Below are 19085 nucleotides of genomic sequence, written 5' to 3' on the forward strand. Positions count from 1 at the left end.
AACACGGTCCTAACTATAACTACCTACTGGCGACCGCCAGTAGGTAACTATATATATATATATATATATATATATATATATGTATATATATGTATATATATTATCTACTGGCGGTCGCCAGTAGATAGTTATAGTTAGGACCGAGTTTCCATAGGAAATCTGAAAATTCTATTTTGAATAACTTTGGCGCCGGTTGACGAATCCTCGTGAAATTTTCAAAACTAATGGGGGGCTACGTTCAGCTCCTACCCTCAAAGTCTCGGGGTGATTCGTCAAGCGGGGGCCGAGAAAAAAGGGGGTCCCAAAACGCGTTTTCCCCATGCATTTTTCCATAGGACCTTTAGTCGAAGGTACAGCCCGAACGGCTGAACAGAATTACTTGAAATTTGGCAGAGAGGTAGTCCTCAGGTCAGGGAAGTGCCTTTTGCAGGTCTGGTGTCAATCTGTTCAGTAGTTCCTGAGAAAATAGCATTTAAAAGCATATAAATATCTATAAGCGCGCACCGTGAGCGCACCGTGCGAGCACCCTAACGTGCGCGAGCGTAATTCTGATTGGTGGTTACATGTTAGTCAACGTTCAAATCGGTCGAAATCAGGAAGTGTCGGCCGCCATTTTGTTTGTTTTCAGTGCGAAAGAGAAAAAGGAAGGTGGTGAACGTAAAAAGGGGGCAGGGTAGAGAGTTCCTGACCCCTAGCCTTTGTCAGGGGGTCCCTGAAGGACCCCGAAGGCAGAAAGTTTTTTTTTTTAAAAATTGAATTTTTTTTTAAAAAAAATCGCGGGGGTGCGCACACCGTGCGCGCACGGTGAAAAACAACAACAAAAAATTAATATGTAGTTTATTGTAAAATAAATATATAAAAAAACATAATAATACATAAATAAATTAGCATTTCAAAAACCGTGCAAATTCACTGAAAAAACCAAAGGCTTCACACACGTTATAGTTAGGAATTAGCATTTAAAAACCTTGCAAATTCACTTAAAAAACCATAGGTTTCACACATGTTATAGTTAGGTGGATATTTCACTCGTAAAAAAACAATGAAATTCCCCCGTTATAGTTAGTTCAGATAACTATAACTCGCGCGACCGCCACTCTATCACAAGGATGATGTCATCAGTGATGTCATGAGTGATGCCACTGACCATGTCATGAGTGATGTAATATGTGACGTCATGAGCAGTGGATTGCGGGCGCGCGAGTTATAGTTATCTGAACTAACTATAACGGGGGACTTTCATTGGTTTTTTAAGAGTGAAATATCCACCTAACTATAACATGTGTGAAACCTATGGTTTTTTAAGTGAATTTGCAGGGTTTTTTAAATGTAATTCCTAACTACAACGTGTGTGAAACCTATGGTTTTTTCAGTGAATATATATATATATATTCACTTAAAAAACCATAGGTTTCACACATGTTATAGTTAGCTGGACATTTCACTCGTAAAAAACCAATGAAATTCCCCCGTTATAGTTAGTGCAGGCAACTATAACTCACGCGACCGCAATCCTCTGCTGATGACGTCAGATATTACATCACTATATTTAGACACTTATTTACCCATGTCTTCTTACATTTATCTTTAGCTGTACGTATCTTACAAATATTTATTTTTCAGAAAGACACATATGTCATCAGTGATGTAATATCTGACGTCATCAGCAGAGAATTGCGGTCGCGTGAGTTATAGTTGCCTGCACTAACCATAACGGGGGAATTTCATTGGTTTTTTACGAGTGAAATGTCCAGCTAACTATAACATGTGTGAAACCTATGGTTTTTTAAGTGAATTTGCAAGGTTTTTTAAATGCTAATTCGTAACTATAACGTGTGTGAAACCTATGGTCTTTCCAGTGAATTTGTACGTTTTTTTAAATGCTAAGTTATGTATTTATTAATTTCTTTTTTTCAGGTTTTTCACCGTGCGCGCAAAACGTGCTGTGGGTGCTCGGTGCGCTTCGCGCACGGAGCACCCACGGTTCGCAGCACCTCTGCGCACACCCGAAAAAAAACATTAAAAAAAATAGAAATAAAAATCAAGTTTAAGTGTTTAGATATTAGGTGGCTCTAAAAAGAGCCCTTGTGTTTATTGAGTGTTTTTCGGTACCTACAAGTAAGTACCGATGCAGGGTCTAAAGTTCAAGAGGAAGACTCTGTTGCCTTCATCATTGAAATGTACACCATCTCTTTTTTAATTACTTTGCCACTCCCCTCTCTTTGTCAGGGAGTCCCTGAAGGTTTACTAAAGGTGAAAAAAAGGATTATTTTTTTTAAAAAAACAACATTGGGTGCGCGCAGGGTGCGCACACCCCAAAAAGAAAATGACAAATAGATTCAAAAAACACGTTTTTGTGTTTAGATTTTAGGTGGCTCTTAAAAGAGCCCTTGAGTTAATGTAGGGACAGAGGAAGAGAAAAACGAAAAAAATAAATAACAAAACTATGGCCTAGTGCAAGGGTGCTCCTCAAATTTTCTCTGAATGAGATCAACACTGCTCTCACCCATAGTAATAAGAGTAGCACAATCCATGCAACGTGTACTCATCCTCCCAAAACAAGGACGAATATCCAGAGGTGTGTAAGAAGGTGAAGGCACCATCGCAGAAGAAGTGCTCGGCTGAGCTGCCGAAGATGTGCTCGGCTGAGCTGCTGCAGATGTCGTCGGCTGAGCAGGTGGAGGGTTTGCTCCAGAAGCTTGACGAAAAGTCACAGGATGCATTTTCTCAACGTGCCTCATCATTGTGTGAATACTAAAATAGTACTTCTTATTAGCATTCCCACGTGACAAGATGCGGTGACAAAGTATGCAGGTGACCTTTGGTGCATTCACCTTCTTTTGTCCCTCAGGAAAAGTTCAGTATTTCCTGAGAAAATAGCATTTAAAAGCATATCAATATCTATACACGCGCAGGGTGTGCGCACTGTGCAAGCCCTGTGCGCGCACCCTGCCGTGCGCGAGAGTAATTCTGATTGGTTGTTAGATGTCAGTAAACATTCGAATCGGTCGAAATCAGGAAGTGTGGGCCGCCATTTTGTCTGTCGCACTGAAAAGGAAAGGTGGAGAACGTGAATAGGGGGCAGAGTAGGGAGTTCTTGACCCCCAAGCCATTGTCAGGGGGTCACAGTAGGACCACGAAGGGCAAAAAAAATGATTTTAATTTTTTTTTAAAACATCGCGAGGTGCGCGCACTCTGCGCGCAACCGAAAAAAAACATTAAAAAAAAATAGAAATAAAAATCAAGTTTAAGTGTTTAGATATTAGGTGGCTCTAAAAAGAGCCCTTGTGTTTATTGAGTGTTTTTCGGTACCTACAAGTAAGTACTGATGCAGAGTCTAAAGTTCAAGAGGAAGACTCTGTTGCCTTCATCACTGAAATGTACACCATCTCTTTTTTAATTACTTTGCCACTCCCCTCTCTTTGTCAGGGAGTCCCTGAAGGTTTACTAAAGGTGAAAAAAATGATATTTTTTTTTTAAAAACATCATTGGGTGCACGCAGGGTGCGCGCACCCCAAAAAAAAAATGACAAATAGATTCAAAAAACAAGTTTTTGTGTTTAGATTTTAGGTGGCTCTTAAAAGAGCCCTTGAGTTAATGTAGGGACAGAGGAAGAGAAAAACGAAAAAAATAAAATAACAAAACTATGGCCTAGTGCAAGGGTGCTCCTCAAATTTTCTCTGAATGAGATCAACACTGCTCTCTTCCATAGTAATAAGAGTAGCACAATCCATGCAACGTGTACTCATCCTTCCAAAACAAGGACGAATATCCAGAGGTGTGTAAGAAGGTGAAGGCACCATCGCAGAAGAAGTGCTCGGCTGAGCTGCCGAAGATGTGCTTGGCTGAGCTGCTGCAGATGTCGTCGGCTGAGCAGGTGGAGGGTTTGCTCCAGAAGCTTGACGAAAAGTCACAGGATGCATTTTCTCAACGTGCCTCATCATTGTGTGAATACTAAAAGAGTACTTCTTATTAGCATTCCCACGTGACAAGATGCGGTGACAAAGTATGCAGGTGACCTTTGGTGCATTCACCTTCTTTTGTCCCTCAGGAAAAGTTCAGTATTTCCTGAGAAAATAGCATTTAAAAGCATATCAATATCTATACGCGCGCAGGGTGCGCGCACTGTGCAAGCCCTCTGTGCGCACCCTGCCGTGCGCGAGCGTAATTCTGATTGGTTGTTAGATGTCAGTAAACATTCGAATCGGTCGAAATCAGGAAGTGTGGGCCGCCATTTTGTCTGTCGCACTGAAAAGGAAAGGTGGAGAACGTGAATAGGGGGCAGAGTAGGGAGTTCTTGACCCCCAAGCCATTGTCAGGGGGTCACAGTAGGACCACAAAGGGCAAAAAAAATGATTTGAATTTTTTTTAAAAACATCGCGAGGTGCGCGCACTCTGCGCGCACCCAAAAAAAACACATTAAAAAAAATAGAGGTCGCCAGTAGATAGTTAAAGTTAGGACCGTGTTTCCATAGGAAATCTCAAAATTCTATTTTGAATAACTTTGGCGCCGGTTGACAAATCCTCGCGAAATTTTCAAAACTAATGGGGCGCTCCGCTCAGCTCCTACCCTGAAAGTCTCCGGGTGATTCGTCAAGCAGGGGCCGAGAAAAAAGGGGGTCCCAAAACGCGTTTTCCCCATGCATTTTTCCATAGGACCTTTAGTCGCAGCTACAGCCCGAACGGCTGAACAGAATTACTTGAAATTTGGCAGAGAGGTAGCCATAAGGTCAAGGAAGTGCCTTTTGCATGTCTGGTGTAAATCTGTTCAGTATTTCCTGAGAAAATAGCATTTAAAAGCATATCAATATGTATACACGCGCAGGGTGTGCGCACTGTGCAAGCCCTGTGCGCGCACCCTGCCGTGCGCGAGCGTAATTCTGATTGGTTGTTAGATGTCAGTAAACATTTGAATCGGTCGAAAACAGGAAGTGTGGGCCGCCATTTTGTCTGTCGCACTGAAAAGGAAAGGTGGAGAACTTGAATAGGGGGCAGAGTAGGGAGTTCTTGACCCCCAAGCCATTGTCAGGGGGTCACAGTAGGTCCACGAAGGGCAAAAAAAATGATTTTAATTTTTTTTAAAAACATCGCGAGGTGCGCGCACTCTGCGCGCACCCGAAAAAAAACATTTAAAAAAATAGAAATAAAAATCAAGTTTAAGTGTTTAGATATTAGGTGGCTCTAAAAAGAGCCCTCGTGTTTATTGAGTGTTTTTCGGTACCTACAAGTAAGTACCGATGCAGAGTCTTAAGTTCAAGAGGAAGACTCTGTTGCCTTCATCATTGAAATGTACACCATCTCTTTTTTAATTACTTTGCCACTCCCCTCTCTTTGTCAGGGAGTCCCTGAAGGTTTACTAAAGGTGAAAAAAAGGATTATTTTTTTTAAAAAACATCATTGGGTGCGCGCAGGGTGCGCGCACCCCAGAAAGAAAATGACAAATAGATTCAAAAAACACGTTTTTGTGTTTAGATTTTAGGTGGCTCTTAAAAGAGCCTTTGAGTTAATGTAGGGACAGAGGAAGAGAAAAACGAAAAAAATAAATAACAAAACTATGGCCTAGTGCAAGGGTGCTCCTCAAATTTTCTCTGAATGAGATCAACACTGCTCTCACCCATAGTAATAAGAGTAGCACAATCCATGCAACGTGTACTCAACCTCCCAAAACAAGGACAAATATCCAGAGGTGTGTAAGAAGGTGAAGGCACCATCGCAGAAGAAGTGCTCGGCTGAGCTGCCGAAGACGTGCTCGGCTGAGCTGCTGCAGATGTCGTCGGCTGAGCAGGTGGAGGGTTTGCTCCAGAAGCTTGACGAAAAGTCACAGGATGCATTTTCTCAACGTGCCTCATCATTGTGTGAATACTAAAAGAGTACTTCTTATTAGCATTCCCACGTGACAAGATGCGGTGACAAAGTATGCAGGTGACCTTTGGTGCATTCACCTTCTTTTGTCCCTCAGGAAAAGTTCAGTATTTCCTGAGAAAATAGCATTTAAAAGCATATCAATATCTATACGCGCGCAGGGTGCGCGCACTGTGCAAGCCCTCTGTGCGCACCCTGCCGTGCGCGAGCGTAATTCTGATTGGTTGTTAGATGTCAGTAAACATTCGAATCGGTCGAAATCAGGAAGTGTGGGCCGCCATTTTGTCTGTCGCACTGAAAAGGAAAGGTGGAGAACGTGAATAGGGGGCAGAGTAGGGAGTTCTTGACCCCCAAGCCATTGTCAGGGGGTCACAGTAGGACCACAAAGGGCAAAAAAAATGATTTTAATTTTTTTTAAAAACATCGCGAGGTGCGCGCACTCTGCGCGCACCCGAAAAAAACACATTAAAAAAAATAGAGGTCGCCAGTAGATAGTTAAAGTTAGGACCGTGTTTCCATAGGAAATCTCAAAATTCTATTTTGAATAACTTTGGCGCCGGTTGACAAATCCTCGCGAAATTTTCAAAACTAATGGGGCGCTCCGCTCAGCTCCTACCCTGAAAGTCTCGGGGTGATTCGTCAAGCAGGGGCCGAGAAAAAAGGGGGGTCCCAAAACGCGTTTTCCCCATGCATTTTTCCATAGGACCTTTAGTCGCAGCTACAGCCCGAACGGCTGAACAGAATTACTTGAAATTTGGCAGAGAGGTAGCCATAAGGTCAAGGAAGTGCCTTTTGCAGGTCTGGTGTAAATCTGTTCAGTATTTCCTGAGAAAATAGCATTTAAAAGCATATCAATATCTATACGCATGGAGGGTGCGCGCACTGTGCAAGCCCTGTGCGCGCACCCTGCCGTACGCGAGCGTAATTCTGATTGGTTGTTAGATGTCAGTAAACATTCGAATCGGTCGAAATCAGGAAGTGTGGGCCGCCATTTTGTCTGTCGCACTGAAAAGGAAAGGTGGAGAACGTGAATAGGGGGCAGAGTAGGGAGTTCTTGACCCCCAAGCCATTGTCAGGGGGTCACAGTAGGACCACGAAGGGCAAAAAAAATGATTTTAATTTTTTTAAAAAACATCGCGAGGTGCACGCAATCTGCGCGCACCCGAAAAAAAACATTAAAAAAATAGAAATAAAAATCAAGTTTAAGTGTTTAGATATTAGGTGGCTCTAAAAAGAGCCCTTGTGTTTATTGAGTGTTTTTCGGTACCTACAAGTAAGTACCGATGCAGAGTCTAAAGTTCAAGAGGAAGACTCTGTTGCCTTCATCATTGAAATGTACACCATCTCTTTTGTAATTACTTTGCCACTCCCCTCTCTTTGTCAGGGAGTCCCTGAAGGTTTACTAAAGGTGAAAAAAATGATTATTTTTTTTAAAAAACATCATTGGGTGCGCGCAGGGTGCGCGTACCCCAAAAAGAAAATGACAAATAGATTCAAAAAACACGTTTTTGTGTTTAGATTTTAGGTGGCTCTTAAAAGAGCCCTTGAGTTAATGTAGGGACAGAGGAAGAGAAAAACGAAAAAAAAAAATAACAAAACTATGGCCTAGTGCAAGGGTGCTCCTCAAATTTTCTCTGAATGAGATCAACACTGCTCTCACCCATAGTAATAAGAGTAGCACAATCCATGCAGCGTGTACTCATCCTCCCAAAACAAGGACGAATATCCAGAGGTGTGTAAGAAGGTGAAGGCACCATCGCAGAAGAAGTGCTCGGCTGAGCTGCCGAAGATGTGCTCGGCTGAGCTGCTGCAGATGTCGTCGGCTGAGCAGGTGGAGGGTTTGCTCCAGAAGCTTGACGAAAAGTCACAGGATGCATTTTCTCAACGTGCCTCATCATTGTGTGAATACTAAAATAGTACTTCTTATTAGCATTCCCACGTGACAAGATGCGGTGACAAAGTATGCAGGTGACCTTTGGTGCATTCACCTTCTTTTGTCCCTCAGGAAAAGTTCAGTATTTCCTGAGAAAATAGCATTTAAAAGCATATCAATATCTATACGCGCGCAGGGTGCGTGCACTGTGCAAGCCCTGTGCGCGCACCCTGCCGTGCGCGAGCGTAATTCTGATTGGTTGTTAGATGTCAGTAAACATTCGAATCGGTCGAAATCAGGAAGTGTGGGCCACCATTTTGTCTGTCGCACTGAAAAGGAAAGGTGGAGAACGTGAATAGGGGGCAGAGTAGGGAGTTCTTGACCCCCAAGCCATTGTCAGGGGGTCACAGTAGGACCACGAAGGGCAAAAAAAAATGATTTTAATTTTTTTAAAAAACATCGCGAGGTGCGCGCAATCTGCGCGCTCCCGAAAAAAAACATTAAAAAAATAGAAATAAAATCAAGTTTAAGTGTTTAGATATTAGGTGACTCTAAAAAGAGCCCTTGTGTTTATTGAGTGTTTTTCGGTACCTACAAGTAAGTACCGATGCAGAGTCTAAAGTTCAAGAGGAAGACTCTGTTGCCTTCATCATTGAAATGTACACCATCTCTTTTTTAATTACTTTGCCACTCCCCTCTCTTTGTCAGGGAGTCCCTGAAGGTTTACTAAAGGTGAAAAAAATTATTATTTTTTTTTAAAAACATCATTGGGTGCGCGCAGGGTGCGCGTACCCCAAAAAGAAAATGACAAATAGATTCAAAAAACACGTTTTTGTGTTTAGATTTTAGGTGGCTCTTAAAAGAGCCCTTGAGTTAATGTAGGGACAGAGGAAGAGAAAAACGAAAAAAAAAAATAACAAAACTATGGCCTAGTGCAAGGGTGCTCCTCAAATTTTCTCTGAATGAGATCAACACTGCTCTCACCCATAGTAATAAGAGTAGCACAATCCATGCAACGTGTACTCATCCTCCCAAAACAAGGACGAATATCCAGAGGCGTGTAAGAAGGAAGAAGGCATCATCGCAGAAGAAGTGCTTGGGTGAGCTGCCGAAGATGTGCTCGGCTGAGCTGCTGCAGATGTCGTCGGCTGAGCAGGTGGAGGGTTTGCTCCAGAAGCTTGACGAAAAGTCACAGGATGCATTTTCTCAACGTGCCTCATCATTGTGTGAATACTAAAATAGTACTTCTTATTAGCATTCCCACGTGACAAGATGCGGTGACAAAGTATGCAGGTGACCTTTGGTGCATTCACCTTCTTTTGTCTCTCAGAAAAAGTTCAGTATTTCCTGAGAAAATAGCATTTAAAAGCATATCAATATCTATACGCGCGCAGGGTGCGCGCACTGTGCAAGCCCTGTGCGCGCACCCTGCCGTGCGCGAGCTTAATTCTGATTGGTTGTTAGATGTCAGTAAACATTCGAATTGGTTGAAATCAGGAAGTGTGGGCCGCCATTTTGTCTGTCGCACTGAAAAGGAAAGGTGGAGAACGTGAATAGGGGGCAGAGTAGGGAGTTCTTGACCCCCAAGCCATTGTCAGGGGGTCACAGTAGGACCACGAAGGGCAAAAAAAATGAGTTTAATTTTTTTTTAAAACATCGCGAGGTGCGCGCACCCGTAAAAAAAACATTAGAAAAAATAGAGGTCGCCAGTAGATAGTTATAGTTAGGACCGTGTTTCCATAGAAAATCTCAAAATTCTATTTTGAATACCTTTGGCGCCGGTTGACGAATCCTCGCGAAATTTTCAAAACGAATGGGGCGCTCCGCTCAGCTCCTACCCTGAAAGTCTTAGGGTGATTCGTCAAGCAGGGGCCGAGAAAAAAGGGGGGTCTCAAAACACGTTTTCCCCATGCATTTTTCCATAGGACCTTTAGTCGCAGCTACAGCCCGAACGGCTGAACAGAATTACTTGAAATTTGGCAGAGAGGTAGCCATAAGGTCAAGGAAGTGCCTTTTGCAGGTCTGGTGTAAATCTGTTCAGTATTTCCTGAGAAAATAGCATTTAAAAGCAGATCAATATCTATACACGCGCAGGGTGTGCGCACTGTGCAAGCCCTGTGCGCGCACCCTGCCGTACGCGAGCGTAATTCTGATTGGTTGTTAGATGTCAGTAAACATTCGAATCGGTCGAAATCAGGAAGTGTGGGCTACCATTTTGTCTGTCGCACTGAAAAGGAAAGGTGGAGAACGTGAATAGGGGGCAGAGTAGGGAGTTCTTGACCCCCAAGCCATTGTCAGGGGGTCACAATAGGACCACGAAGGGCAAAAAAAAATGATTTTAATTTTTTTTAAAAACATCGCGAGGTGCACGCAATCTGCGCGCACCCGAAAAAAAACATTAAAAAAATAGAAATAAAAATCAAGTTTAAGTGTTTAGATATTAGGTGGCTCTAAAAAGAGCCCTTGTGTTTATTGAGTGTTTTTCGGTACCTACAAGTAACTACCGATGCAGAGTCTAAAGTTCAAGAGGAAGACTCTGTTGCCTTCATCATTGAAATGTACACCATCTCTTTTTTAATTACTTTGCCACTCCCCTCTCTTTGTCAGGGAGTCCCTGAAGGTTTACTAAAGGTGAAAAAAATGATTATTTTTTTTAAAAAACATCATTGGGTGCGCGCAGGGTGCGCGTACCCCAAAAAGAAAATGACAAATAGATTCAAAAAACACGTTTTTGTGTTTAGATTTTAGGTGGCTCTTAAAAGAGCCCTTGAGTTAATGTAGGGACAGAGGAAGAGAAAAACGAAAAAAAAAAATAACAAAACTATGGCCTAGTGCAAGGGTGCTCCTCAAATTTTCTCTGAATGAGATCAACACTGCTCTCACCCATAGTAATAAGAGTAGCACAATCCATGCAGCGTGTACTCATCCTCCCAAAACAAGGACGAATATCCAGAGGTGTGTAAGAAGGTGAAGGCACCATCGCAGAAGAAGTGCTCGGCTGAGCTGCCGAAGATGTGCTCGGCTGAGCTGCTGCAGATGTCGTCGGCTGAGCAGGTGGAGGGTTTGCTCCAGAAGCTTGACGAAAAGTCACAGGATGCATTTTCTCAACGTGCCTCATCATTGTGTGAATACTAAAATAGTACTTCTTATTAGCATTCCCACATGACAAGATGCGGTGACAAAGTATGCAGGTGACCTTTGGTGCATTCACCTTCTTTTGTCTCTCAGGAAAAGTTCAGTATTTCCTGAGAAAATAGCATTTAAAAGCATATCAATATCTATACGCGCGCAGGGTGCGCGCACTGTGCAAGCCCTGTGCGCGCACCCTGCCGTGCGCGAGCTTAATTCTGATTGGTTGTTAGATGTCAGTAAACATTCGAATTGGTTGAAATCAGGAAGTGTGGGCCGCCATTTTGTCTGTCGCACTGAAAAGGAAAGGTGGAGAACGTGAATAGGGGGCAGAGTAGGGAGTTCTTGACCCCCAAGCCATTGTCAGGGGGTCACAGTAGGACCACGAAGGGCAAAAAAAATGAGTTTAATTTTTTTTTAAAACATCGCGAGGTGCGCGCACTCTGCGCGCACCCGAAAAAAAACATTAGAAAAAATAGAGGTCGCCAGTAGATAGTTATAGTTAGGACCGTGTTTCCATAGAAAATCTCAAAATTCTATTTTGAATAACTTTGGCGCCGGTTGACGAATCCTCGCGAAATTTTCAAAACGAATGGGGCGCTCCGCTCAGCTCCTACCCTGAAAGTCTTAGGGTGATTCGTCAAGCAGGGGCCGAGAAAAAAGGGGGGTCTCAAAACACGTTTTCCCCATGCATTTTTCCATAGGACCTTTAGTCGCAGCTACAGCCCGAACGGCTGAACAGAATTACTTGAAATTTGGCAGAGAGGTAGCCATAAGGTCAAGGAAGTGCCTTTTGCAGGTCTGGTGTAAATCTGTTCAGTATTTCCTGAGAAAATAGCATTTAAAAGCAGATCAATATCTATACACGCGCAGGGTGTGCGCACTGTGCAAGCCCTGTGCGTGCACCCTGCCGTACGCGAGCGTAATTCTGATTGGTTGTTAGATGTCAGTAAACATTCGAATCGGTCGAAATCAGGAAGTGTGGGCCACCATTTTGTCTGTCGCACTGAAAAGGAAAGGTGAAGAACGTGAATAGGGGGCAGAGTAGGGAGTTCTTGACCCCCAAGCCATTGTCAGGGGGTCACAGTAGGACCACGAAGGGCAAAAAAAAATGATTTTAATTTTTTTTAAAAACATCGCGAGGTGCACGCAATCTGCGCGCACCCGAAAAAAAACATTAAAAAAATAGAAATAAAAATCAAGTTTAAGTGTTTAGATATTAGGTGGCTCTAAAAAGAGCCCTTGTGTTTATTGAGTGTTTTTCGGTACCTACAAGTAACTACCGATGCAGAGTCTAAAGTTCAAGAGGAAGACTCTGTTGCCTTCATCATTGAAATGTACACCATCTCTTTTTTAATTACTTTGCCACTCCCCTCTCTTTGTCAGGGAGTCCCTGAAGGTTTACTAAAGGTGAAAAAAAGTATTTTTTTTTTTTAAAAACATCATTGGGTGCGCGCAGGGTGCGCGTACCCCAAAAAGAAAATGACAAATAGATTCAAAAAACACGTTTTTGTGTTTAGATTTTAGGTGGCTCTTAAAAGAGCCCTTGAGTTAATGTAGGGACAGAGGAAGAGAAAAACGAAAAAAAAAAATAACAAAACTATGGCCTAGTGCAAGGGTGCTCCTCAAATTTTCTCTGAATGAGATCAACACTGCTCTCACCCATAGTAATAAGAGTAGCACAATCCATGCAACGTGTACTCATCCTCCCAAAACAAGGACGAATATCCAGAGGTGTGTAAGAAGGAAGAAGGCACCATCGCAGAAGAAGTGCTCGGCTGAGCTGCCGAAGATGTGCTCGGCTGAGCTGCTGCAGATGTCGTCGGCTGAGCAGGTGGAGGGTTTGCTCCAGAAGCTTGACGAAAAGTCACAGGATGCATTTTCTCAACGTGCCTCATCATTGTGTGAATACTAAAATAGTACTTCTTATTAGCATTCCCACGTGACAAGATGCGGTGACAAAGTATGCAGGTGACCTTTGGTGCATTCACCTTCTTTTGTCCCTCAGGAAAAGTTCAGTATTTCCTGAGAAAATAGCATTTAAAAGCATATCAATATCTATACGCGCGCAGGGTGCGCGCACTGTGCAAGCCCTGTGCGCGCACCCTGCCGTGCGCGAGCTTAATTCTGATTGGTTGTTAGATGTCAGTAAACATTCGAATTGGTTGAAATCAGGAAGTGTGGGCCGCCATTTTGTCTGTCGCACTGAAAAGGAAAGGTGGAGAACGTGAATAGGGGGCAGAGTAGGGAGTTCTTGACCCCCAAGCCATTGTCAGGGGGTCACAGTAGGACCACGAAGGGCAAAAAAAATGAGTTTAATTTTTTTTTAAAACATCGCGAGGTGCGCGCACTCTGCGCGCACCCGAAAAAAAACATTAGAAAAAATAGAGGTCGCCAGTAGATAGTTATAGTTAGGACCGTGTTTCCATAGGAAATCTCAAAATTCTATTTTGAATAACTTTGGCGCCGGTTGACGAATCCTCGCGAAATTTTCAAAACGCATGGGGCGCTCCGCTCAGCTCCTACCCTGAAAGTCTTAGGGTGATTCGTCAAGCAGGGGCCGAGAAAAAAAAGGGGGGTCCCAAAACGCGTTTTCCCCATGTATTTTTCTATAGGACCTTTAGTCGCAGCTAGAGCCCGAACGGCTGAACAGAATTACTTGAAATTTGGCAGAGAGGTAGCCATAAGGTCAAGGAAGTGCCTTTTGCAGGTCTGGTGTAAATCTGTTCAGTATTTCCTGAGAAAATAGCATTTAAAAGCAGATCAATATCTATACACGCGCAGGGTGTGCGCACTGTGCAAGCCCTGTGCGCGCACCCTGCCGTACGCGAGCGTAATTCTGATTGGTTGTTAGATGTCAGTAAACATTCGAATCGGTCGAAATCAGGAAGTGTGGGCCACCATTTTGTCTGTCGCACTGAAAAGGAAAGGTGGAGAACGTGAATAGGGGGCAGAGTAGGGAGTTCTTGACCCCCAAGCCATTGTCAGGGGGTCACAGTAGGACCACGAAGGGCAAAAAAAAATGATTTTAATTTTTTTTAAAAACATCGCGAGGTGCACGCAATCTGCGCGCACCCGAAAAAAAACATTAAAAAAATAGAAATAAAAATCAAGTTTAAGTGTTTAGATATTAGGTGGCTCTAAAAAGAGCCCTTGTGTTTATTGAGTGTTTTTCGGTACCTACAAGTAAGTACCGATGCAGAGTCTAAAGTTCAAGAGGAAGACTCTGTTGCCTTCATCATTGAAATGTACACCATCTCTTTTTTAATTACTTTGCCACTCCCCTCTCTTTGACAGGGAGTCCCTGAAGGTTTACTAAAGGTGAAAAAAATGATTATTTTTTTTAAAAAACATCATTGGGTGCGCGCAGGGTGCGCGTACCCCAAAAAGAAAATGACAAATAGATTCAAAAAACACGTTTTTGTGTTTAGATTTTAGGTGGCTCTTAAAAGAGCCCTTGAGTTAATGTAGGGACAGAGGAAGAGAAAAACGAAAAAAAAAAATAACAAAACTATGACCTAGTGCAAGGGTGCTCCTCAAATTTTCTCTGAATGAGATCAACACTGCTCTCACCCATAGTAATAAGAGTAGCACAATCCATGCAACGTGTACTCATCCTCCCAAAACAAGGACGAATATCCAGAGGTGTGTAAGAAGGTGAAGGCACCATCGCAGAAGAAGTGCTCGGCTGAGCTGCCGAAGATGTGCTCGGCTGAGCTGCTGCAGATGTCGTCGGCTGAGCAGGTGGAGGGTTTGCTCCAGAAGCTTGACGAAAAGTCACAGGATGCATTTTCTCAACGTGCCTCATCATTGTCTGAATACTAAAATAGTACTTCTTATTAGCATTCCCACGTGACAAGATGCGGTGACAAAGTATGCAGGTGACCTTTGGTGCATTCACCTTCTTTTGTCCCTCAGGAAAAGTTCAGTATTTCCTGAGAAAATAGCATTTAAAAGCATATCAATATCTATACGCGCGCAGGGTGCGCGCACTGTGCAAGCCCTGTGCGCGCACCCTGCCGTGCGCGAGCTTAATTCTGATTGGTTGTTAGATGTCAGTAAACATTCGAATCGGTTGAAATCAGGAAGTGTGGGCCGCCATTTTGTCTGTCGCACTGAAAAGGAAAGGTGGAGAACGTGAATAGGGGGCAGAGTAGGGAGTTCTTGACCCCCAAGCCATTGTCAGGGGGTCACAGTAGGACCACGAAGGGCAAAAAAAATGAGTTTAATTTTTTTTTAAAACATCGCGAGGTGCGCGCACTCTGCGCGCACCCGAAAAAAAACATTAGAAAAAATAGAGGTCGCCAGTAGATAGTTATAGTTAGGACCGTGTTTCCATAGGAAATCTCAAAATTCTATTTTGAATAACTTTGGCGCCGGTTGACGAATCCTCGCGAAATTTTCAAAACGAATGGGGCGCTCCGCTCAGCTCCTACCCTAAAAGTCTTAGGGTGATTCGTCAAGCAGGGGCCGAGAAAAAAAAGGGGGGTCCCAAAACGCGTTTTCCCCATGTATTTTTCCATAGGACCTTTAGTCGCAGCTACAGCCCGAACGGCTGAACAGAATTACTTGAAATTTGGCAGAGAGGTAGCCATAAGGTCAAGGAAGTGCCTTTTGCAGGTCTGGTGTAAATCTGTTCAGTATTTCATGAGAAAATAGCATTTAAAAGCATATCAATATCTATACACGCGCAGGGTGTGCGCACTGTGCAAGCCCTGTGCGCGCACCCTGCCGTACGCGAGCGTAATTCTGATTGGTTGTTAGATGTCAGTAAACATTCGAATCGGTCGAAATCAGGAAGTGTGGGCCGCCATTTTGTCTGTCGCACTGAAAAGGAAAGGTGGAGAACGTGAATAGGGGGCAGAGTAGGGAGTTCTTGACCCCCAAGCCATTGTCAGGGGGTCACAGTAGGACCACGAAGGGCAAAAAAAATGCTTTTAATGTTTTTTAAAAAACATCGCGAGGTGCACGCAATCTGCGCGCACCCGAAAAAAAACATTAAAAAAATAGAAATAAAAATCAAGTTTAAGTGTTTAGATATTAGGTGATTCTAAAAAGAGCCCTTGTGTTTATTAAGTGTTTTTCGGTACCTACAAGTAAGTACCGATGCAGAGTCTAAAGTTCAAGAGGAAGACTCTGTTGCCTTCATCATTGAAATGTACACCATCTCTTTTTTAATTACTTTGCCACTCCCCTCTCTTTGTCAGGGAGTCCCTGAAGGTTTACTAAAGGTGAAAAAAATGATTATTTTTTTTAAAAAACATCATTGGGTGCGCGCAGGGTGCGCGTACCCCAAAAAGAAAATGACAAATAGATTCAAAAAACACGTTTTTGTGTTTAGATTTTAGTTGGCTTTTAAAAGAGCCCTTGAGTTAATGTAGGGACAGAGGAAGAGAAAAACGAAAAAAAAAAATAACAAAACTATGGCCTAGTGCAAGGGTGCTCCTCAAATTTTCTCTGAATGAGATCAACACTGCTCTCACCCATAGTAATAAGAGTAGCACAATCCATGCAACGTGTACTCATCCTCCCAAAACAAGGACGAATATCCAGAGGTGTGTAAGAAGGTGAAGGCACCATCGCAGAAGAAGTGCTCGGCTGAGCTGCCGAAGATGTGCTCGGCTGAGCTGCTGCAGATGTCGTCGGCTGAGCAGGTGGAGGGTTTGCTCCAGAAGCTTGACGAAAAGTCACAGGATGCATTTTCTCAACGTGCCTCATCATTGTGTGAATACTAAAATAGTACTTCTTATTAGCATTCCCACGTGACAAGATGCGGTGACAAAGTATGCAGGTGACCTTTGGTGCATTCACCTTCTTTTGTCCCTCAGGAAAAGTTCAGTATTTCCTGAGAAAATAGCATTTAAAAGCATATCAATATCTATACGCGCGCAGGGTGCGTGCACTGTGCAAGCCCTGTGCGCGCACCCTGCCGTGCGCGAGCTTAATTCTGATTGGTTGTTAGATGTCAGTAAACATTCGAATTGGTTGAAATCAGGAAGTGTGGGCCGCCATTTTGTCTGTCGCACTGAAAAGGAAAGGTGGAGAACGTGAATAGGGGGCAGAGTAGGGAGTTCTTGACCCCCAAGCCATTGCCAGGGGGTCACAGTAGGACCACGAAGGGCAAAAAAAATGAGTTTAATTTTTTTTAAAAACATCGCGAGGTGCGCGCACTCTGCGCGCACCCGAAAAAAAACATTAGAAAAAATAGAGGTCGCCAGTAGATAGTTATAATTAGGACCGTGTTTCCATAGGAAATCTCAAAATTCTATTTTGAATAACTTTGGCGCCGGTTGACGAATCCTCGCCAAATTTTCAAAACGAATGGGGCGCTCCGCTCAGCTCCTACCCTGAAAGTCTTAGGGTGATTCGTCAAGCAGGGGCCGAGAAAAAAGGGGGGTCCCAAAACGCGTTTTCCCCATGCATTTTTCCATAGGACCTTTAGTCGCAGCTACAGCCCGAACGTCTGAACAGAATTACTTGAAATTTGGCAGAGATGTAGCCATAAGGTCAAGGAAGTGCCTTTTGCAGGTCTGGTGTAAATCTGTTCAGTATTTCCTGAGAAAATAGCATTTAAAAGCATATCAATATCTATACGCATGGAGGGTGCGCGCACTGTGCAAGCCCTGTGCGCGCACCCTGCCGTGCGCGAGCGTAATTCTGATTGGTTGTTAGATGTCAGTAAACATTCGAATCGGTCGAAATCAGGAAGTGTGGGCCGCCATTTTGTCTGTCGCACTGAAAAAGAAAGGTGGAGAACGTGAATAGGGGGCAGAGTAGGGAGTTCTTGACCCCAAGCCATTGTCAGGGGGTCACAGTAGGACCACGAAGGGCAAAAAAATGATTTGAATTTTTTTTAAAAACAACGCGAGGTGCGCGCACTCTGCGCGCACCCGAAAAAAAACATTAAAAAAAATAGAAATAAAAATCAAGTTTAAGTGTTTAGATATTAGGTGGCTCTAAAAGAGCCCTTGTGGTTATTGAGTGTTTTTTGGTACCTACAAGTAAGTACCGATGCAGAGTCTAAAGTTCAAGAGGAAGACTCTTTTTCCTTCATCACTGAAATGTACACCATCTCTTTTTTAATTACTTTGCCACTCCCCTCTCTTTGTCAGGGAGTCCCTGAAGGTTTACTAAAGGTGAAAAAAATGATTTTTTTTTTTAAAAAACATCATTGGGTGTGCGCAGGGTTCGCGCACCCCCCAAAAAAATGACAAATAGATTCAAAAAACACGTTTTTGTGTTTAGATTTTAGGTGGCTCTTAAAAGAGCCCTTGAGTTAATGTAGGGACAGAGGAAGAGAAAAACGAAAAAAAAAAATAACAAAACTATGGCCTAGTGCAAGGGTGCTCCTCAAATTTTCTCTGAATGAGATCAGCACTGCTCTCACCCATAGTAATAAGAGTAGCACAATCCATGCAACGTGTACTCATCCTCCCAAAACAAGGACGAATATCCAGAGGTGTGTAAGAAGGTGAAGGCACCATCGCAGAAGAAGTGCTCGGCTGAGCTGCCGAAGATGTGCTCGGCTGAGCTGCTGCAGATGTCGTCGGCTGAGCAGGTGGAGGGTTTGCTCCAGAAGCTTGACGAAAAGTCACAGGATGCATTTTCTCAACGTGCCTCATCATTGTGTGAATACTAAAAGAGTACTTCTTATTAGCATTCCCACGTGACAAGATGCGGTGACAAAGTATGCAGGTGACCTTTGGTGCATTCACCTTCTTTTGACCCTCAGAAAAAGTGAAAAACTGCCATATAAAGGAGTCTTTCTGCTTCCTCTGCCTCTGTCTCTCAAGAGTGTCCTGCTCACTCTCAGAAGGTGGCTGGTGCTCTGCCATTGTCTCACAAAAACAGAGTAGCTCCTTCTCCAAGGGAATCAGAACTAATAATGAGGGGAGTGGGTGTAGTTTTGGAAGTATCTGGAACTGAAAGTACTTTGAACCAATGAAAAGTGATGTTTCTTGATCACATGACTTGCCATGAGGGGATTGGGTGTGGTGTTGAAACAATCTGAAACTGAAAGTAATGAAAACCAATTAAAAGTGTTGTTTTATTAATCACATAACCCGAGGTGCGCGCACGGAGCAAGCTCAGAGCGCGCACCGTGCAATTACGCATGCGCAAACGCGTACGCGCGCATGCGCATAAGTATTATGCGCGTACGTAATGCGCATATGCAGCACGCGTGCAAGCGCGAACGTCAGCGCGCGTACTCTACGCGTAT

The sequence above is a fragment of the Triturus cristatus genome, chromosome 1_1 (assembly GCF_964204655.1).
Source record: "Triturus cristatus chromosome 1_1, aTriCri1.1, whole genome shotgun sequence".
In the NCBI taxonomy this organism is placed as follows: domain Eukaryota; kingdom Metazoa; phylum Chordata; class Amphibia; order Caudata; family Salamandridae; genus Triturus; species Triturus cristatus.